The sequence below is a fragment of the Ascaphus truei genome, chromosome 16, assembly GCF_040206685.1.
Source record: "Ascaphus truei isolate aAscTru1 chromosome 16, aAscTru1.hap1, whole genome shotgun sequence".
NCBI lineage: Eukaryota > Metazoa > Chordata > Amphibia > Anura > Ascaphidae > Ascaphus > Ascaphus truei.
Window position 1 is genome coordinate 34,293,255 of NC_134498.1, and position 22,655 is coordinate 34,315,909.

Below are 22,655 nucleotides of genomic sequence, written 5' to 3' on the forward strand. Positions count from 1 at the left end.
CTGGCAGGGCGAGGGTTAATAAAACCTTGGAGGAGTAGTAGATGAGGTTGTGCACTGCAGACGAAATCGGGGGGAGACTGGAGGTAGCGATAGTAAAACACATTTGTATTATTATTTATTATTAGAGGATTCTTCCCTTCTTTTTACCTCATCACAGGGCCGGATTTAGGGGCCAGGCACTTGCCTTGGGCCCCGCGACTCCGTGGGCCCCGCGCTCCCTCTTCTCTCTCCTCTCCCCACTGTCGGCGCCCGGATCCAACTTCCATCCGGCCGGAGGGGGGAGCTGGAGGAGGGAACGCAGGGCCCCCCATCCCCAACTCTGGTCGGACGTTGGATCCCGACGCTGACAGGAGAAGGGAGTGAATGGAGCACGGAACCCTCCCGGACCGGCAGAGAGGTGGGTGTTGGGGTGTTTGGTTGGTGTGTGTCCTCTTACCAGGCCGATTTTTTTTTATCTGCAGCGGACCTCATCTGCTCTTTCTCCGGTACTTTGTATCTCGGCGGGAGCACGTCGATGGAGTTTCTAGTGGTCCGTGCTTTTGTGAGTACTTTCACCAGTACCAGGCTGTTTGAGAATTGACTAACCGCGATAGTGGTGCGGTTATTTCTAAGGCCGCGCTTATAGCGCCGGCGACGCGACCGATGACGTCAGCCGTCGCCACTAGTGAAAGTTATAATTTAACTTTCAGCGACGTCGCTAGCGACGGGGTCATTGATTGGTTCAGACAGTCACATATGGCGACAGTCTCTGAAAAATCAAATTTACCCGGCTTCCAAATTTTTGGTCGCTCCGTCGCACGATTATCTGAGAGTTGGTTTTCAGACACCCGGAGACTCCGAATTTGTTTTCCCTATGTTCAATTGCTGGTTACCTATGGAATGTATATGCACCCATTTAAGTGTTGCTTTTTTCTACCAACACGGACATATTGTTATGAAACGCAAAAGTTGAAGTCATTGTCGTATTTTTGTATTTATTTGTGTTACCATTGTTCTTGCGTTCTCTGGAACACTGAAGATTGATCGTTGTCACATTCACTGTTAGTAAAATCATCACTCATTTTTTGATTTAGTTCCTCCAGAAACATTTCACATTATTAGCACATCAAACTGACATACGATATATCTTTTTTTTTTATAGACCATTTTTTTTTTATCCCTTCACCTCTCCCATGTGTGTGCAACAGTATTTATTTAATATAGAAAAAAAAATGTATTTTATACTTTACCGTGGGGAAATGAGATACTTTACTGCCACTAAATAGCATTGTATATTATTATAAACACATTGTGGAGAAGATGAAAATCTTGATTGTTGGCTAGATCAAACTTTTTTTCACCATGGTATTTCAGTTATAGTGTAAACAAAGTTGTATAAAATCAGTGTGGCCAGTATGCTTTGTGCGCACTATTCAGGGTAAAATGCATGAAGCCATAATATAGGGCGAAACGCGTTGGGAAACTGGAATTTGAAAACTGGGGTCGAGAGTGCCTCTTCTTCTTCCTTCATTTATTTTGATGCATAACTCCCTCTATCCGTTCTCTTATTTGCTGTGTTCATGATAACTACAATAGAGTCTGTTTTAATTACCAGGAGAAGGAGCGGCTCAGTGAGTATAGACACTGAATCTGGCGCTGAATTTGAAGCACGGGAACCTTGTTCAATTCTCGGTGTTGTGACCTTGGGCAAGTCACTTTATCTCCCTGTGCCTCAGGCACCAAAAACATAGATTGTAAGCTCTATGGGGCAGGGACTGTGTCTGCAAAATGTCTCTGTAAAGCACTACGTAAAACTAGCAGCGCTATACAAGAACATGTTATTATTATTATTATTACTACCATAAACACAGCAATAGAGTTGATCTTGGGATAAAAAGATTCAAACTTGGAGGACAACATAACTTTATTGCTGGTAATAAAAATTAGTTTGAAACGTGAATGAAATGTGAAACATATAAACGTGTATATTTCATGAATGATTCCAGTGGTTTACTATTTACAGGTTATATTTAAAACCAAAGACATAACATAAAACACAGACAAAGCTCAGTGCACATCCAGTGAAACTTATACACGGTACAGTGCCTAAATATACATGTATAGATAACTAATAAATAAAATGGTCTTTTAGTGTAAAACATAGTAAAAAATAGTTTGAAACTTGAATGAAATGGGAAACATATAAACGTGTATATTTCATGACTGATTCCAGTGGTTTACTAGTTACAGGTTAGCAATGTAAATAGGCTGAGAGAAGGAGGGCGGCGGGGTGCTGAAGCATGTGGATAGGCCATGAATTGTACTGACATCTTCATCCAGTGGCAATAATGGTGATAACACAAGTCGTAAATTTGTCAGAGAAGGCTACCAGATGGATATTAATTTAGATAAGAGGTTAATAATAATAAAAAAAAAAAAGTCGGATAAATCGATAAGAAAAAAGGTAGGGTAAATCAATAAGAAGGCAGTGTTCCCGTAATGAAGGACATGTGCATTTTGTCCCTAAAATCTTAATACAATGTCCTACATAGAAATAAAAAGCACAAGGCATCGTTGCTCATCATCAAATTCCTCCTTTGATTCAGTTTTTGATACTTTGCAGATGCTATAAATGGTTTGCGGATATCTTTGGAGTGGTACAGCTAAAAGAAGAAAAGGCAAATAATGATAAACTAAAGGGCCACATCAACCTGAAGTTAGTCTTTATTAAAGCTGACTAATAATTGCATCAGACAAAGGAGTGTGATCACTAACAGTTATTAACAGTGTTCTAACAATTCCACACCTTAGTGAACTACAGCTATCTACTGCCGCAGGGGGGCTCAACCCCCTCAACAGGTCAGGTTTTAAGGATATCCCAGCTTCAGCACAGGTGGCTCAATCAGTTCCTGCTTCAGTCCTATGCTTCAGTCTCTGCTTCAGCACAGGTGGCTCAATCAGTCCCTGCTTCGGTCCTGTGCTTCAGTCTCTGCTTCAGCACAGCTGGCTCAATCAGTGACTCCGTTTTTGACTGAACCGCTGATTGAGCCATCTGTGCTGAAGCAGGGATATCCTTAAAGCCTGACCTGTTGGTGGCCCCTGTGGACTGGAGTTGGCCCCTCCTGCCTTATATAATTGAAACAATGTATAAAAGCAAGGGTGCGCAAACTAGGGGGTGCGCCCCTCAGGGGGTGCGGGAGATTTTTCTGGTGGGCGCGGCGGTTGCAGAGGCCCCTCGCTCTTCCCCAAGGCATTTAAATTAAACGCCAAAGGAACGCGTGAGGCCTCAGCAACTCTCAACGTACCGTGATTCAGACGGCTGTGTGACACGTCGCCATATGACACTGCGGGGGTCTTGTGATATGATGTCACACGAACCCGCTGTGTCATTTGACGCAGCTCCAAGGTGGGGGGGGGGTCAAGCACCAGTGTAGGCAAGACAGGGGCGAGCAGCAGCAAAAGTTTGCGCTCCCCTGCATTAAAGAATGCAAACTTGACTTGGTTTTTACTAGTCTTTGACTGAGCCGCTGATGCTGAAGCAGGACCTGTTGCTGGCCCTTGAGGACTGGAGTTGGCCACTCCTGATATAAGAGATGGTCATTGAAATCATTGAACCATTGTCTTACCACTTCAAATAAATACATGAAACAGTAGTTACATTGTTATTGACGGCTGTGCTGGTATGCTTGTGCTTGCTATGATATGAATGAGGGGCTTTCATGCTATTGTGGGACTCTGACCTTGCAGAGCTGAGGCCTTTTTGCATGCAGCCTTATAACATAAAGATACCAATTTAACTGTGGGACGGCTATTTGTTGGAATAGGAATAACTTTGTTATTAAAATATCTGCATGAGCCAGAATGTTTAGTTAAACCTTCACTTGTTTCCTTTGGCTAATGAATGAAGCATATGTTACTCAAATGTTCCCCTTTTTTAAATACACTGTACTAGTTCAGTGGTGCGCAAAGTGGGGGCGTGAGAATTTCTAGGGGGGCGCTGCGGTTACAGGGGCCCCGCGCTCTTCCCCACTGCATTTCATTTAAATGCCGGGGGAGGCAGTGAGGCCTCTGTAAGTCTTTCTTACCTGGTCTCTGCACGGTCTTCGGTGGCAATGCGGCGTCATGTGACGTCATGCGTCGCCATGGTAACGCGCAAATTACGCGGCGGGGTCACGTGACGGGACATGACCCGTGACGTCATTTGACGCCAAGTCTTAGGAGAGGGGGGCGCAAACGCGGCGGCGACCGGCAGGGGGGGCTGCAGCTCGAGAACTTTGCGCACCCCTGTACTAGTTGACTGAGAAAAATTAAAGTGTGGCAACGTTCAAAATAACCATAGAACGATCCTCGCAGGCGGGATAAGTGGAGCACAGCAATAGGGAAAAACAGAGAAACGGCACACCAAGGATAAAATAGATCCAATTTATTCCGGAGTGACATAGAGAGACAAAAAAAAAAGGGGGGCCAAAAGAGCACTCTGACACGTTTCGTGCAAAAAGGGGGGCCAAAAGAGCACTCTGACGCGTTTCGTGCAAAAAGGGGGGCCAAAAGAGCACTCTGACGCGTTTCGTGCAAAAAGGGGGCCAAAAGAGCACTCTGACGCGTTTCGTGCAAAAAGGGGGCCAAAAGAGCACTCTGACGCGTTTCGTGCAAAAAGGGGGCCAAAAGAGCACTCTGACGCGTTTCGTGCAAAGCCCTTTGTCAAAGAATAACGTTCAAAATAAGGCCACAAAAAACCCCTGTCAAGCAATGTAATTCCAATTTGTGGCAGTCGTATTTGTCCTGGAGAAGTGAAGATTTGATTCTGGTTGCGACACATTTGTATGCACCAATATGAGGGGGTGTATTCTACAAACTGCGAGATTGACAATCCGTGCGCTCCGAGTCTGACATTGACTTCAATGGGACTTCCGTGTCAGACCGCACGGATTGGCGACCTCGGAGCTTATAGGATGTTCCACTGAGATTGTACAGAGTTTGACTTCTCACGTGCCATAATAGCGGCGTTAGTGATTGCAATAATAAAGTTCTGGATGCCATAATACTAAAATGTCATGGATCTTAAAGCTGCAGTAGAGCAATATCCTACATGTGTGTGTATTTAATTCAATACGTTCTGTACTATGAGAAAATACTTGTAGTATTTAAAAAAAAAACTCTGACATTTTGAATATATTATAATGTAACAAGCATTTTTTTTGTTTCTATAGCAACCATTTACAAAGTCACATCCCCTTCCTCTTCAGAAACAGGCTCTGGCACACCCCTTTATGAGCCCTGCCCTCTCACTAGCAGTGCACAAATTGTATCTAGTGACTGCCTGGTCACATGGTCTTCCCCACAGAACTTTGCATCTTTGGTCCTCTTGTGCTGCACTGACAGCCATTTAGTGAACTCCCGAGCCGAATCTTTGCCGATCGATCACAGGAGAACGGATCAATCGGCAACTTAGCTAATTACTTATTATTGTGTGGATTGTATTGATGCACATATTAAAGGGGGAAAAAATAAAAAACGGCGACTTGGACGGCTGGTTTAAAACGGGATGTTTGACACAACCCCCCCTCCCCCTATACATTTGGTCACTGGACTACAAATATGTCTGTAAGGTCATGACCCCACCTCCATTTTAGATCCAACAGGCACATATTTTATCCGCTGCCGGAACACAGGAACCGCGGGGTCCCCCCAGACATTGCGGACCCCCACGAGAAGCTCCCGGTTCAAGTAAAATAATTTTTTTAAAAGCAAGCAGCGTGGAATTCATCTTTAATAAACGTATACAAATATAAGGGCGGTCATTTCTATAGGAAGGGGAAAAAAATTACGATATTGGATATGTTCATATAGTGGGTAGCAAAGCTTAAAACATTTAATTAACGTACAGCTGGTTACAGCAGACATCCGTGCACGGCCGAGAATGATTATTTTATTACCGTTTGCATTTTGTAGCCATGGTTAACAGTTGTTGCGGATTCAAATGAATACTGACAGTCTGTTCATAGTGGAAAGAGCAAGGCAGGAAATAGAATGTGTGCTCAGGGTCAGCTTTTATGTCTGCAGAGAAACGGTTATCTGTTGTGTTCCTTGCTTGATAACCACTGGAATTTAGATAAAGTTTGATCAGCGGAAGTCCACGGTTATAAAAAAAAAAAAAAAAGAAAGCTTACAAAATGTTACAGCCTTGGGGATGAGGAGCTTTTACAGTATCTGCTATTATTTCTGTTAAGTTTTAATGCTTTCGTGTAAAAACTGCTCTGTATTGTTTGTGTTCTCACATATTCTGCCCTCTGCTCGATCCAGACTAGGGATTGCTCCCCCGAGGCATGAGGAATACATGTGAATACAGTCGTTGTTAAGGCTATTTGAGTGACTATTCGGAGAGTTAGCAAACAAAAAGGAAGAGGAAGATATTTTTTTGTGGTCCAAGAAACACAACATACCGGTAATCATTTTAATGGACATAGGGAGAAAAAGAGTCTCACATTTTTTTTTACACCAAGTAATCATACTCCCTGGAAGCCAGTCATATATAGCAGCTATAACAACAACACTTTTGTCTAGATAATGTTGCACATCTGAGTCTGTAAGCCCGGTATTGGGGTGCTTAAGGCCACGCCATATGACCTGAGCATGGAAGTCGGCAAATCCTCTTGAAACGTATGTGCCAGGAAATCCAAAAACCGCCTTGGTTCGCTCTAGCTGGGTTTTTGGTTTACTGGAGTTATGCCAACATTTGAACTCCTGTGTCAGGTCTGTATTATAGAAAGTGCGTGCGTGCATGAAGTTGCGCGTGCACGTGGCACAAGCGTTGTGTGTATAGTCCGCTGACGTGCTCGACTAGGAGGCGTGGCCATGACGTCACAAGGGTGTTTTTTTCCCTGCCTCACTGTGATTGGCTCACAGTGTCACGTGGCATGGCAGCCGCTCGAAAAGACAAATTTCTTTGTATTTCCACACAGCTGCCACGCCAACGCTCTCTGCCGTGCGCGCGCGTCTGTACTAGATACACTGTCATAGGGAGACAGGTATTTCTCATTGACGCACGCGGTTAATGTAATACAAGCCTCAGGTTTTTCCTTAAGTCCTGGTCTGCAGTACCCATGCACCTCCACCGGGAGTGCTGCTGAATCTTGTCCTTGCTGAGATACCTCTCTACGGTTCCTCTCACTCTGTAATCTTATCCTCTCTGTCTGCCTTTATAAGATTCCTGTTCCTGCAGCCAGATGCTTGTTTATACTGGTTCCTCCTGCACCTTCTTGGTCCCTGCTGTTGTTGTGCCGTGTTCCTGTTCCCTTGTCCTAGTCCTGTCCCCATGCCCCAGTCCTGTCCTTGCTTCCTCGCTGCGACCTCTGCCTGTGACCCCGACTCCACCTATTTGCTACCTGCCTCCGACATCTGCTCATGTCCCCATCTGCGCTTCGTTGCCGCCTGCCCTGGACCCCTGCCTGTGACCCCGACTACACCTTCGCTTACTGCCTGCTTTTCCGGTCACTAGGATTCACTCCTGCCATAGATCTCCCCTTGACATCCTGAATGTTCACATTATACCTTTTTCTAGTGCAAGGTCTTACTGGGGAGTTAATAAGATGTTGAGCAATTGAAGAAAGGGACTGCCCTGCTAAACTCTCAAACATGCCACCATCCATGTGGACTGTGAGACCTTCTGTAGAAGGTCCTCTGTCCCCTGAAAGCAATTGAGGATGATCTCTAATTGAAGAGTGGGGCCTTTGGGAAGAAGGCAAAATAAGGGAAATCATGGCATGGATGGCCATACTGGGTATATTAGTACAAAGGCTTTCACCTGGTTGATACTGATTTCGTGTTATACCCTTGGGAGAAGGGATGGGGGAGGACATGTGTATGGCAGTTTCAGGTTCATCCATGGGAACTCTAAAGCCCTTTTGGTTCAGACCTTTGAACACACCTCAGGATTTGTGCAGAGGATGGGGTGGCAAACAGGTCTACATCTATCTTTCCTAATGTCTCCTCAACTAAAAGGAAGTGATCCCTCCTGAGAGATAATATGCTGAAGGTTAACTTCTGATGAGATAGTCTATCTGCTATTTTGTTGGTCTTTCCCAGAACAAACTTTGCTGCGAGATAGTTTTGCTTGGCCAGCGCTCTGGACCAGATGGCCAGAGGCTCGCTGTAGAGGGCTCTGGAGTGAGTACCTTCCATCTTGCTTATGTAGGACACTGCTGTTCTGTTGTCCATTTGAATCAATACCTTTATGTTGTGGTATTTCTGAGGAACTAGGACACTGGTGGGCAACACGCGGCACATGGGCCGTATATGGACTGCAGTGACTTCACCTGCAGACCCACAGCCTCCTCCTCTCCCTGGTCCTGTCCTCCCTTTTAACGTTAAGCCAGTCTCATGATTCCACGGGATCGGAGCTACAAGGGGCAGGGCTACCAGAGAGTGGGCCAGAGAATGACAGAGAGAGGTGGGGGAGATAGAAAGTGGGAGAGGTGAGGTGGGGGAGAGTGAGAGGTGATGAGGGAGATATGGGGGATGAACAGTGAGAGAAAGGGGTGGAGGAATAGTGAGAGAGAGAGAGGGCGGGAATAGTGAAAGTGAGAGGGTGGGAACAGTGAGAGATCAGCACGCACAGAGAGGGGGAAATAGATCATCACGAGGAGAGAGAAATCATCACAGAGAGATAATGATAATCAGAGAGAGTGGGAGATGTTACATGGGGCAATAGCAGGAGGTATAGGGAGAGATTATATGGGCAATAGGAGGAGTTATATGGGGCAATAGGGGGAGATATATAGAGCGGTTATATGGAACAATAGGAGGAGTTATATTCAGAGCAGTTATGCGGGGCAATAGGAGTTATAGAGAGGGGCTATGACAATATATTATGTGCAATCTTTTTAGGATTTGAAGGGTCTCACCTGCGACCCTTGGTGTATATCATGTTGCAAACCATTTAACTAGATTTATGTGAAGGCGTGATTCCGTCTTAGACCAAACCCCGTGCATAGCCTCTTTTTGGGAGAATCCCCCTCAAACCAAAAGAGACATGACGGTTGTTATGACAATATCTGAAAGCGGTTCCAGAAGAGGGGGAGGAAGGGGAATAAGAGTCCATTGAAGTTATGTCTGTGGGAGCTAACTTGGGTCTTTGACAAAGTGCCAACGTGGATGTGAAATGCGTTGGAGAATTTTTTGCCTTCTATTTTTATTTCATGGCATTTTTTTAATATATTGATTTGTTTACCACATCCTACAATCAAGCCCTTAAGTGTTTGTGCCGTGCACCACCATTTTTTCCTTATTTCCATAACCCTTGGGTTTGTCTGCCCTGAAGAGAAGCTTGGGGAAAGCCTGGTCTCGGGGCCAGGCTCCTTCCTCCAGTGAAGAGGAGCTGATGGGCCTTTTAACACCAAGTTCTTTCTTTATATTCCCTCGAAATTGATGTGTCCGAGAAAATAGTGTTCTGGGGCACTTTTTAAACTTTTCTGAAGAGGAAATGAAGAGATTCCCCAGTGAAAAAGCCATGGAGTCTGTATAAGTTACAGAGAGGGCATCCACTATTTTCTCTGCACTGACATTTCTCCAGGAGACTTGTTTTCCCACCAGGTTTTGCTAGGTGACTAGGTGGCTGGGTGACTAGGTGGCTGGGTGACTAGGTGGCTGGGTGGCTTGGTGGCTGGGTGGCTTGGTAGCTGGGTGGCTAGGTGGCAAGCCTCCTGAAGAACAAATGCAATAATCTGTGAGCAGTGATTACCTTACCTCATTTATTCTCGGGACATTGGTGGTGAGGCCATTGCAGTTCAGTTGCCAGCTTCTGCATATTAGCTTTCTGATTTACGAATGCAAATGCTTTTTTGCCAGTGACGATGGAAGTTTGCTTTCCCATTTGAGTGCAAATACATCGATGTGTATTTGGTAAACGTTCAAACCACTGCGAGCGATCGTGGGTTTGGGATCACTGCTCACGGCGGTGATCGGTGGAAAAGTCAGGGGAATCCAACTCACAGCATTCTTATACAAGTGCTCAGTCTACAGGAGCTAATCATACACTCTAAACCAGGGGAGTTCAACTCAGTCCTCAAGCCCCCCCCCCCGCCCCCTCCAACAGGTCAGGTTTTCAGAATATCACAGCTTCAGCACAAGTGGCTCAATCAGAGGCTTATTACTTCTATTAGTATTCCTGTAGCTATATTTGTGGGTTTTTTGTCTCTCACGGGCACAAATATTTCGGGGGATCACAGAGCGGCTCGGGTCCGGTAAAATGAAAGGGGGAAAAAAATGACATTTTTGGGATTAGGGCTTTGAGAGTATCTTACTGGTATTGTTATGGGGGACGATGACCGCAGGTAGGGCTGTAACTATGCTGAATTACGATACGTCACTTGAGTGAACATCATACATAATTATATCCCATTTAAACGAATGTACAGAAGGCGTGCGTGTTTGTTTACAGGAGCTGATATATAGTGCAACGGCACCTGAGATTTGGTCACGCCCATCTCGGATTAGGGTAAGGGGTTTTGGGTAAAGGGTTAAGGATTTTAGGGTAGGGGGCAGCGTTAGTTTTAGGGTTTAAGATTAGGGATTTTAACGGTAAAGTTAGGGATTTACCTTGGCGGCGAAACGTCCCTGTGGCGAGGTGAGTGGCGGCGGCGACTTGGTCGCGGCAAAACGCCCGCAACCAAATATCCTGGACGTAGTGCAAGGCGTCAGGGATATATAGAAAGCCACCATAAACATGGAATATTCTGCAGCGATTGCCATACAGTGCAGGTCCCTTCTGGGTGCCGAGGGGTTAATGAAGCCTGACAAACCACAAACCATTCCGCTAATAAGAATGTCCGCTTCCTAAACTCAGCTAATCATTTTATTCAGCGGCTGCATCTTGTTTTTATTATGCATAGCGCACATATTTGGTTCTTAACCCCTTAGCGCACAGAAGGGTCTCTCCAGCCCCGAGCTGCACCTCGCAGGCCCATCCCAGGCCCCTGCAGGGGCAAAGAAGTGAAATGAAATATACTGTAGTAGAAATGATGGCTAAAGGCTAATGTTTCATGTTAAAACCTGCTGCTTTTAATACTCCGATGAAACAGAACAGCAGATAGGCTGACTTTCCTCGGCACCGGTTTTTGGGGCAAGTCTCCTGGCCCGGGAAGGAAGAACTTGGTGTGAGGGGAAGCTATAAAATCGCTGGGAGACGGAAACGCAAATGAAATTCTAAATAAGTGTGGGGCGGAAAACCCGACAGCAGCGAGATAAAGACATTTACATACTGAGAGAGATTGCAGCAAGAGACTCTCGCCTTTATCACGAAAATATACAAGTCTAACTGATAAAACCTGCACCTAAAACAATCTACAGCAGGGGTGGGCAACTCCAGTCCTCAAGGGCTACCAGCAGGGTAGGTTTCCGGGATATCCCTGCTTCAGCACAGGTGGCTCAATCAGTGGCTCAGTCTTCGTGGTTGAGCCACCTGTGCTGAAGCAGGGATATCCCGGAAACCTGACCTGTTGGGAGCCCTTGAGGACTGGATTTGCCTATCCCTGAACTAAATGAACTTTGTGGTTAATTATATTATTACAATGTATTGTTTCTTGTTCTCCTTTTAGAAAGTATTTAGGAAATAGGGCATCTCTGGAGCTGAACCCCGTTCATTTCAACTCCGGGGACCCCCTAGTTTCTGAGTTACTTACCAGAGGGGGGGGCTGCTGATAGCATCTCCAGCAGGGGAAACAAAATGGTGGTGAACTCTCCTGCGTTAGGCCTCGGTCCCGCTGCGCTCGTTGGCGCGGGCGGCCATGTCGCGAGTTCCCCACCAGCAGGGGAATCCTGCTGAGCCGGTCCCGGTCCCCCCTGGCGGCACAGAGCACTACACGCTGTGGCGCTTCAGCCGCTAGGGGACACAAGAAAATGGTGATGTCTAGCGTTGACGCGTCACGTGGTGTGGCTGTGAGCCAATGGGGAGGGGAGGCTTCGGGAGGAGGAGAGGCTTCGGGGAGTGGGGAGGAGTGTGGAGTGAAAAGCGTGAGTGCCTGTCTGTGTGTGTGTCTGAGTGCGTGCGTGCCTGACTGTGTGTGTGTGTCTGAGTGCGTGAGTGCCTGCCTCTGTCTGTGTATGTGTGTATGAGTGCGTGAGTGCCTGACTCTGTCTGTGTGTGTGTGTGTATGAGTGCGTGAGTGCCTGTGTGTGTGTGTGTGTGTGTATGTATGAGTGCCTGCGTGTGTGTGTTTAATACTTACCATCAGCAGCTCCAGCCCGAGTCCGTGGAGGGAGGGGGGGGGATAGTAGCGGGTCCCTCCGCTCAAGCCACACCCCCCCTCCCTGTCAAACCTCCCACTCCCGCCCACCTCCGGCTCCCTACAGACCGCATATCGCGGTCTGTGTATGTCAGCGCACCGCCTGTCTGCAGTGCGGGCGCGCTGACTCTGGGAGCGGGGCCTTAGCCTTACGCTGGCCAGTGGAAGCCACAATGCCATTGCATCTTCCTATTGGCCCACGTGATGTGGAAGATTTAAATACCAGGAAGTAGGGCCGGCTTGATGGCGGTGTTGTCTGTGCCTGTGCACCGAGCCCCGCGATTACAGAGACTCCGCACTCTTCCCCACAACAATTAATCTGAATGCCGGGGGAGAGCGCGGGGCCTCTTTTACCTTCTCCTGGCGGCAGCTCCTTCTGCAGCCTCCTATCATCATGGCTCTGCGATGTCAAATGGCTTTGTGTTACCATAACAATGGGACGTCATGGGATGCTACGACGCCGTGTGGCGTCATGTTGCTATGACAATCATGGCGCGGTGATGTCACGTTTTCATGGCAACGCAACACCATTTGACGTCACGGCACCATGATGACGGGAGGCTGCAGGAGCAGATGCCGCCGGAGAAGGTATAAGGCCCGGCACATGTCACTACACCGAGTCCCGCAAATATCCCAGCCGACCCTGCCAGGAAGTAACGGGCGGCACTTTCTCTGGTAAGTAAGAAATCAGGGGGTCCCGGGAGCATAAATTAACGTGATCAAGCTCCGGGACCCTCTGCTTCCCACCTATAAATATATATTAAAAGGGGAGCCAAGAAGAACTGCTGGTTGTACTTCTTACACATCATACAGAACACAATGAGTGACAATAATAGCAGAAGAAAACCGACGTATAAGCACACATCTCCCTAATAATAATAATAATAATAATAATAATAATAATAATTGTTTCTGGTGGTTCCATTTTTAAGTAGCCATGAACATGGGAATATAGCTGCAAATGGAATAAACATAATGTTGTGTACATTTTCAATATTGACCTAACTAAATTATTGGCTAAAGAGTATAGCCATGGAGCCAAAAACCGACGTGGAAAGCTCCAAGAAGGCAAACATAGAAGTGCCATTGTTTGCGCACTATAACTATTTATTAACGGCTGCGGTCAAGAGGCATTGACTGTGTATAATGCTTAGCAAGTCCCCAGTCACAAAGAAACAACAAGTAGATGCTTTAAGTGGATGGTCTAATGACAGGTATAGTGATTAGAGGTGCGTGAAACTTTAGGGAAACGGATGTTTTGGACTTTTCCAAGGTCATCAACACTCAATCAATATCACCAAGCTTTAGCAATTTATTATGCACTGGAATATCTGATGGGAAAAGTACCCTCTTCAGCAAATATACTTCACATTCTCTTACTGCAAATGCCATACAATTAGGCTATTGGCGTTCACGTTGGTATTAATACTGGTGGTAGGATGGGAGTTGGGAGTCTGCTGGCTTAAGCTGAACTGTATGCAGGCCGCTAGTGATGGTAATTTCCATGATGAGCAGCAGTACTGCCCAGTGTGACTATCTGTCATCTTATCAATAATATCAAGATAAAGTGTGAGGAAGTGTGCTGTATGGAGCAAGAGTGCTGAATGTACACTTTCTGCCTCAGCAATCACGGAATGATGATAATTACTGACTAACATGACAGTGAGGATTTCCCCTTCTGTGTATGCAAGGATACCCACAGTACCACCTGCTGTTATAGCACCTGTGAGAGAGCTAGAGTTGTGTAAACTTTTGGCAACACTTTTGAACTTTGCAAAATCTGCATTTTTTTTTTAATTAAGGAAAATCAAGTTTTTCTAAACGTCTCCACAGCCTGAGATGTGGATTTTCGTCCTCTCATCAAAATCTCGTATTTCATGGTAGATTCTTCACTGGCGAAATTAAAAATGACAGAATTCGATGGAAACTTCAGATCGAAAATGTGGAACTGCGCCCAAACTTTTAAGGTGAAAAAGTTCTTGTGAATTTTTGGGGGAACATTTGTCAGAGTTTGAGCAGAATGTAGGCTAAGCAAATTTGTTCACACTTCTCCGCATTTCAATCAGCGAATGGATGCTGAGCTGCCTGTAAATCTTATATATTCATACTCGCATACAGTAAATCTGGCAAAAATTGTAAATGTTTGCAGCAAAACAGCATGAATATACATGTATGGGGGAATATGAATAAGTGACCTGAGACACAGTCACACACCTTTTATGATAATTAAGGATCTGCAATAAATCTCACTGCACTCTAGGAACCCACTGGACATTTTAAGGGAAGTGAGGTATGGGGGGGAGGGGTGTCAAGCCCCTGACTACAAACAGAGGTGCGGAGAGCCAAGGGTTAAGCTGTAACTGGAACAGGGTAAGGAGCGGTGCAAGTGGGGGGAGCAGCACATACAGTAGTATACGGACCTACCTGCTGAAGTTGTGCTCCGTCGGTGGCATGCTGCCCACGGGCTGAGCAGAGCCACAAGACAGTGTTGGGGAGAGACAGCCAGCTCTGGAGAAGTTGGCATGGGGGCCACGGGCAGAAGCAGGTTTGCTGCGTGTTGCCAGGGAAGTGTAGAGCAGTTCAGGGCAGGGTGGCTGTGGGCCACAGTAGATGGTCACATACCATGTCATCCAGCACCTGTAATCAAGGCATAGGTTGAAGATACAGTGGTCCCAAGTATTGTGGCCCCGCCAGGCCAGCTGGAGGAAGGTCAGACGTGCTAGGGCCAACAGAAGGAGGTACCATTCACAGAGTTAGAGAATTCTGGGGAGTAAAGGGCCCCTGATGTTCAGGGAGTTCTGGGGAGTCCCTTAGTCCAGGTGTTTCTGGGGCAGGTGGGAGCATTTTATTGGGGTCTCTTCCTTCTGTGTCTGTTTTTGGGGGGGGAGAGATTTTATTGCAGGTGATCTTGCCAGCTGGAGGATTGGTCTCTCAGCAGGCTGAAACCTCCTGTCAGTGTTGGTGGGACCTGTGGATGAAGGAAGGGTGATGCATGTGCCAATACCCATTGTTTGTCCCAGGTCAGGTATGCAGAGCGTTGAGCGGTAAGGGGGCACATGAGAGGGACGGGTGTGCTGGGGCAAGTCTTGGTGTCCATTCACTTTTTTGTTTTTTTTCAGCATTTAGTATCGTGGCAGCTGCAGAGGCAGCAAGACTGGAGGTTGAGGAAAGTAAAGAGGATAGGTAGAATCATGCTTTGTAGGAGGGTATTCGCTCTTGTTGGGTAATTTGGTAAGGTTACAAGTGAATCTGGATGTGAAAGGGTCTTGCATATATAGGGACAATGGCATCCTTTAAATGAAATAGCACTGAATATATTTAATAGGGGCTTAAATATATATTAAACGGCCTGGGCAGGGCTCTCCAAGTGGTGGCGGGTCGAAGAAAGTTTTTGTCTCACCTTTGGTGGGCAGATTGTACCCTGATGGATGAATCCGCAGGAGTTTGGATACTGCAGTGGGTTAGGCCTTCCCAGGCTGTGTCTAGGGCGGCTGGTCTGGTGATGCCCTTCCAGTGTGGCATGTTCTGCCTGGCCGATACGATGGGTGGGCTTTGACAAATGTGGTGATGGACAACCCATGGGTGGTATAATCTGACCACAAGTTAGAAGTAGTGTAGTGGTTATAAATAAATACCGTGGCAATTAAACCCCATTAAGTGGTGAGTGTACTTTATTGGCTGGGTCTTTGGGTGTGGGGGAGAGGGACAGTCCAGATCTACCATCCCAAGGCAGCTTTGGTCCTAGCCCTGCAATACATGTGTCTCCGGAACGGAAAATATTCATTTACATTCATCCCAAAGCTCGAAATAGACGTGTAATTTGCGGTCTAGGATGCCATTAGATCACAAAGTATATATGAAGTAGCAAGATGTATGTCGTAGTAGCAGCTTAATTCTAAGCCTGCTTTGTGCACACACTGGGTTTTGAAGCAAAATTCATTTACATTGGATGTTGCTTTTAATAGCACAATCTTGCAACAAAGATAATAATTTTGTGCATAGAGACCTACACAGGAGGTTACGTGTGCTCTTACCAAAGCTAAAAATATACAAATGTGTCTCAACTTTGCAGAAGTTTGATAGTGTCTGCAAGCAGACTGTGCGAATACAATTGTTATATGATCAGGTCCCCATTGAAGTAGAAGTTTAGATGGATGTAATCAAACCATCTCACATATAAAGACTTCATACAGAACATGCACTCACACACTGCTCTTTTACCTTCCAAGAACCATTACAAAGCCACATCCACCTAGCACCAAAGTAAACGCGAGCCTGTAGGAGGTTTATTCTGGGAAATTTGACTTTGAAACCTTTTTTAACCTTTACCCCTTGCTAGTTTATAGAGGGTGATTGGGCTGACCAAAAGGAGAGCCCCCGCCCCTTCTATTTCCAGCATCTGGCATGAGTGCTTCATACGATCCCACCCTGTGCCTCATACGATCCCACCCTGTGCCTCCTTAGGCTGCGGTCCCAGTACACCCTGTGCGCACGGCGCGGCGTGCACTGTGCGTGTAAGCACCGCCCCTCAATGGGGCTGGGCCCACTACGCACCGTCACGCAGAAGGTGCAGCCGGCCGTGCGGCAGGGTTTTTCCAAACTCAATAAAATTGAGTTTACTCCTAGCGACGGAGGCGTGGCCACGCCCCCACCGGCGGTTCACCCAATGAGGGCGAACCAGCCGCGTGACGTAATGGCCACGCCCCCGCAAATCCCCGACCACGCCCCCTCCCGTCGCAAGCTCCCCTCTCCCTGTCAGACCGCAGATCGCGGTTAGCGCTGTGACACGCGCCGCCCCCCCACCCGCCGGGCGCGCGTGTCACAGACATTACTGGGACCGCAGCCTTATAGTGCCTATAAAGGTTAAACAGGTAATCGGACAACTACCTGTGTATTTCAATTTGTATTTTCACTTACAGGTTAAACGTTGCAAAACATAAATCTGCGTTCCTTTAAGAGTTCCATCAATATACTAATTTACTATGGCAGTGCAATAGCCAGGTTGTAAATATATTATAACAGGATTTGAACAGTGCATTTTGGAAAAGGTCCAGCAATAAAAAGTTCTCTTTAGTCTGACAAACTCAGTTATTTTATTTCCATACATCACAGCCATAGCCTTTCTGCTGTAAAGTAATGAACTGGAAATTCCAATGCTAAGGCTTCATGGGCAAAAGATATTTAACCAATTCATATTAATCTCTGGCAGCACAAAAAAAAGAATAAGGAAAATGTATTCCTGCAAATATTATGAGTCACGTCATAACTCAAAATGAGTTGAAACACAGAAGGCAGGATGTCCTCAGATATTCTAGATTGCTGCATTTCTCATTTAGATGCAACGTTAGGGCTACAGAACTATAAATAGATCTGTTTTGCCCCCAGACATCTACTGAATCATAAAAGGGCAGTGTATGTAATAGTCAAGTCATTTAATTAGTTAAATCTCTGCATTTTGGCAATATGAGACGAAGCATTTAGACTGAATCTTTTGACTTCTTTTAACTTTGCCCCAAGTTAAATTCTTTAGGATGTACATTCTTTTTGTACAGCTTTGTTCTCAAAGAATGATGGGGATGGAAAACAACATACACAGTGTTATAGTTATGACTACTGCTTCTACTGTATATATCTCCCATCATACAATTAGATTGTAAGCTCTTTGGCAAGATATCCTATTTACCCGGTTTACATTACAATTGTTTTTTTTACTCTTTTTTTATTGAAAGTTTTACAATCTTGTACAAGTTACAGACTCAATTCTTACATAATAAAGCATGCTTATTGTCAACCTTTTCCATTTTGCTGCAGTATTTTCACATTTTGTAACTTCCTTTTTTTGTTTTATTTTATTAACATAACAATTTTATTGTGAAATAGTCTTACGGTTTATTGTCAACCAGTTTATAACACATCTTTAATTGTTCTACTCCTGGTAAGTCACCTGGGTTCGCACGTCGTCTGCTCTCGAACACAGTCAGCTTGTCTGCTTCAATTGTCACCAAAAAAAATCTTTCTTTATTCATATGGTGTACATTCTATTTCTCTATTTGTTGTTATTTGCATTGCAGCAGTCTGATATATTGACACACTCTATAAACACTGTGTTGTGGTGACTGTGAGCAGTCTTGTCTGGTTTCTCCCTGTCTCTCAGATCTCTGTTTGGACTAAGTAATGTTTACATTTTTATTGGGGGGTTTCTAGCTAGGGTGGTGTCTCAAACCACGCCGTGTATTAAAAATGTTCTTGTATTTTAGACTTTTTCTCATCTACATTTATACAACAAAAAACAAACAAAGATGCCCAGATCTACTTCCAATGTGACAAAAATACACAGTGCAATAACTATATAGTCTCTTGAAAAAGGGTCATTTAGTTTAACCCTTTGGCAAAAGCGTCTGAAGGCTGCTGCCACTTCAAGGCATGGCCGTTAGCAGGTCCTAACACTACCTGAATTAAAATTCTTATTTACCTGTATAATTACAGGAAGAATGATCTGCATTGGATCTGTGGTAACCCAGCAAAATACAGCTGACCTGCCAACTTGGAAAGTGGGGAGGGGCGAGCTTAAACAGGGGGGGGGAGGGGCCACTAACCTCCCAAAACAGCTGAGACCAGCTGCACAAAGTTATTAAACACACAGAGACCCAACAAGCTCTGAGTGCCGGAGCTCTTGGCGACCCGAGTATTCAGGGCGCCGCCATGTTGACTGCTCGCGCATGTGCAGTGCGATACTCGCGCATGCGCAATAGAACGGCCATTACAGGTGGCACTGCACGGGGCTACAGGTCCCAGCAGTCTCAGGGCTGCTAACTATGTGGGGTAGGAGAGTTAATAGGGCTAAGGCATCCACGCTAGGAGCAGGAGTGGAGTTTTGTGCAAAGGAGAGTCCCGCGTCAGTCGGGAGAAGGACGGCAAGGGGTGAGAATGTGTTCATGGTGCCAGAGGCCCTTAACTGGCCAGATATCCCCTGCAGACCCCAGCTAGGCCCCTGAGCCCCGTCTAGTTTGTGGTGCTACAGAGAAGGCCCATAGATAGGGACATTTCCCCCAATAGCACCAGCAGTATTAGCACACCGGTGACAGGGTGCCACGCGGTATGTGAGGTCTGGGACTAGACCACAGGCACATTATCAGAGACTTTAAGGGCCACCCGCCAGCTGGAGCTCCCTCAAGAGGCGGACGCCGTCTGGATGGAAAGGATCAGCTGGACACCGTGTCGAGGGATCATGTTGCAGTTCTGCGGATCCATCATTTCATTCGGCCTGGTCTGGCCTAAGACCAGGAAGGTACCCAGGTGCACCAACGGCCATAGACAGGGGTAGCGCTACTCCACACACTTTGGGTGGGCTTGGCTCTGTGGACACCGGGTGGTTAGGTGCCCAGGGCACCTCAGTACTTTGGGGGATATGACCGGGCTGTGGACAGTGTATTGGGTCCATTGCATTGTGGGATGGTTGATTATAGCGTGTTATTAGTGTGTGTGAGTAAACTGGTAAACTATACCTGTGTGGTGTGTATTACTATTATTATATTAGTTCATGTGAGGGGTTATCCTGCAGAGCAAGCATCCCTCCCAGGTGGAGGCACTGTATCAAGAAGAACAAAAGCATACCCCAGGCTCTAAACGGCGGAGGCTTAGGCCTTCTGTGAGCCACAGGTAATGGCAGCATGCGCAGTTCCCTTAGTCACGGGGAAAAGGGGCTACATATGCATTCCAGAAAATGTTGTGTGCATGTGTCTTATATGCCAACTGAATGGAATGCATATGGGTTCCATTCAATTACTGTGCATGCGCAGTCTATGCCCACTGGATGGAACGCATACTGTATATATTTCAAATCAATCAAATTAATGTGCATGCATGCTTAAAAGATACCTAAAAGGCAGTTGTTACCTTAATTATCCGATACTGATGTTCTGTGTCACTGCATGTGATGTCATTTCTATATGAACAAGGTGTTGACGTGGAGAATCTGCAAAACAAGGATGAAACAATGGCAGGGGAACATTGCATGAAATTAACAACATTACTTAAAAACAAAGCAGGAGGCTTTTCTACCTGTCTCTGATGAGCCAGACAACTGCGGCCCGGGGGCCTTCCCATGCTTTGTGCGGCTGCCGTATCTGGTGAGTGAGTGCTTGATTGTAGTGGGAGGGGAGAAGACAGATCATAATGCAGCAGAAGACCTCCCCCCCTCCCTTAGGACACAGGCACGCCTCCTCCCTCGGGATACAGGCACCCTTTTCGACCCCTCTCCCCTCCAGGGTGCAGACATGCCATTCAGACCCCTCCTCCTTTGGGGCACAGGTGCTCTTTTCAGACACCCTCCCCCACCCTCTGGACCGCGGTACACAAAGTGTTCCTGCGCGTGGAATCTCACGTGACGTGGTACTGGGAACAGTTAGACTTGATATTTCTGTAGTTTTGCACGGATCTAAGAAACAAGATAAACTCTGGCAATAAGTACAGTATAGTGAGACACAGGACACACCCTTGGAGCCCACAACCTGTCTAGACTTGCTGCCTCTATTTTAGGACATTTTCAGAACATGAGCACACACATACTATGTGTTAACCTCTTCTCAGTGCAATACATACAGGAGCAGTGGGAACGGCACCTGCAAAAGCAGGAGTACAATTGATAATAACGGCTGCAGGAGGGGCTCAGCGAGTGAAGGCACGGACTCTACAAACAACGCAGAGTTTGTAGCATGGGACCCTAGATCAGATCCTGGTTTCAGCTCCTTGTGACCTTGGGCAAGTGTAACAAACTTCCCTAGTGTGTTTAATAATTAGTCCTTATGCCAGCAGGCAGTGTCAAGTATTTTATTGTCCACTTTCTTAATACCTCTCAATAAGCTGAGGACACACTTCTTAACATAAGGATATACATACAAGGGTTTCTATACAGCAATATAACCACTTGGCTCCTGTCTCCTCCCTGGCTGAGACCAGAATGAGCCTCTGTGTGTTCTCAGAAGCCTGACTATATAGCTCACGAGGTTGGCTGCAGGTGCTAGCCCTCGGCCTTAATTAGCTGCCAGTCTTTTGAGCAGGGGAGTTTCCAGCAGTTATGCAGCATGCCTGACAAACCTTTGTTAGTACTGCTAGTTTGCAAGCGAGGGGTTTGTAAACCCCATCACAGCAGGTCACTTTATCTCCCTGTGCCTCAGGCACAAAAAAAATTGATTGTAAGCTCCATGTACAGTGCTATATAAGAAAAAAATATTATTATTATTATTATTATTATTAGGAGTTATGTATTAGGATGGGCAGGTGCATGGGTTCAAAATCTGACATTAGAAATTCCCATCAAACGGCTGTATTTACTGTACTTTTGAATCAGAGAGTAATCAGAACCAAAACCTGAGAAAGAATTATCCTTTGTGTATTTTTCTTTTTATAAGACACTAGGTGAACTTTTGAGTTTGTGAAGGAAAAAAGTTCAAAGTTCGAAAACATTTTCCTGCTTGTTTTTTTATCTCCCCCCCCACCCCCTAATTGTAAAATAAAATCTCAAACCAAAACTAATTGAATTCCAGCAAAACCAAAACACTAAAAACATTTGGAACCAAAAGACCGGCGAAAAAAGTGTCCACACTTACGTGTCAAGGAGCAGAACCACCTTTTTCTGTAATTCCAAAGTACTCTGTTGTTTTCTGTGATGTCAGAATAAGAGTTTCTGTCTTTCACTGTGAAACTAATTCCATTGCAGCAGCACACATACAGAAATGATATACTTATTATATGTACAGTGGAGCATTTGAGAATATGGTGCACTTTAGAGAACGATAAAACATGGATAAAACATGTGCCCTCAGTCATTTGTGGATTACCACAAAGCGTATTCTGCTTGCAGAATCCATTATCTGTATTTTGGCACCGCTAATGGAATTCTGCTTTTTAATGGATTTGATGTCACGAGCAGAGTTTGTACTAATGATTTGCAGGTAACTAAGAGGGCCTGCATTCTTACTAAAACATTGCTGCTAGAAACTAAGATGGATACATATGTTTTCCTTTTCCACTTCCATGTCAGGATGTCCCCCCTACAATAGCATTATAGACAGAATCACACTCTATAGTCAGAATATTCCAGTGGTCTGGCAGTTCCTGGCGCCCATCCTTTTTCTATCTGCCTATTCACACCCAGCCTGGACCGACCAAGCAACCTGCAAAGGCCTGAGAGACTGAGCACTGCCACAATATATAGTACAACACCAGTGACCTCCTTGGGAGCCGGGTAATGAGGGTTACATTAGTACAAAACGCCTGCAAAAAGGATTCAAAGATGCCAATATAGCACTAAATTTGGATCTGTCAATCTGGCGGGGACCTCTGATCATTTCATTGCATTTTGACCCCTGGAATATATTGTTTTACAATATTTTT

General features: G+C 45.8%; 1 long non-coding RNA gene across 1 annotated transcript; it reads right to left on the bottom strand.

Moving 5' to 3' along the window:
• Positions 1 to 2,019: 2,019 nt before the first annotated feature.
• Positions 2,020 to 20,656, bottom strand: LOC142467692 (uncharacterized). The gene is made up of 4 exons (XR_012788475.1): positions 20,322 to 20,656; positions 20,157 to 20,235; positions 14,685 to 14,897; positions 2,020 to 2,642 (listed from the first exon to the last, which is right to left on the bottom strand). It is a non-coding gene; the product is annotated as an uncharacterized LOC142467692 (long non-coding RNA).
• Positions 20,657 to 22,655: the final 1,999 nt, after the last annotated feature.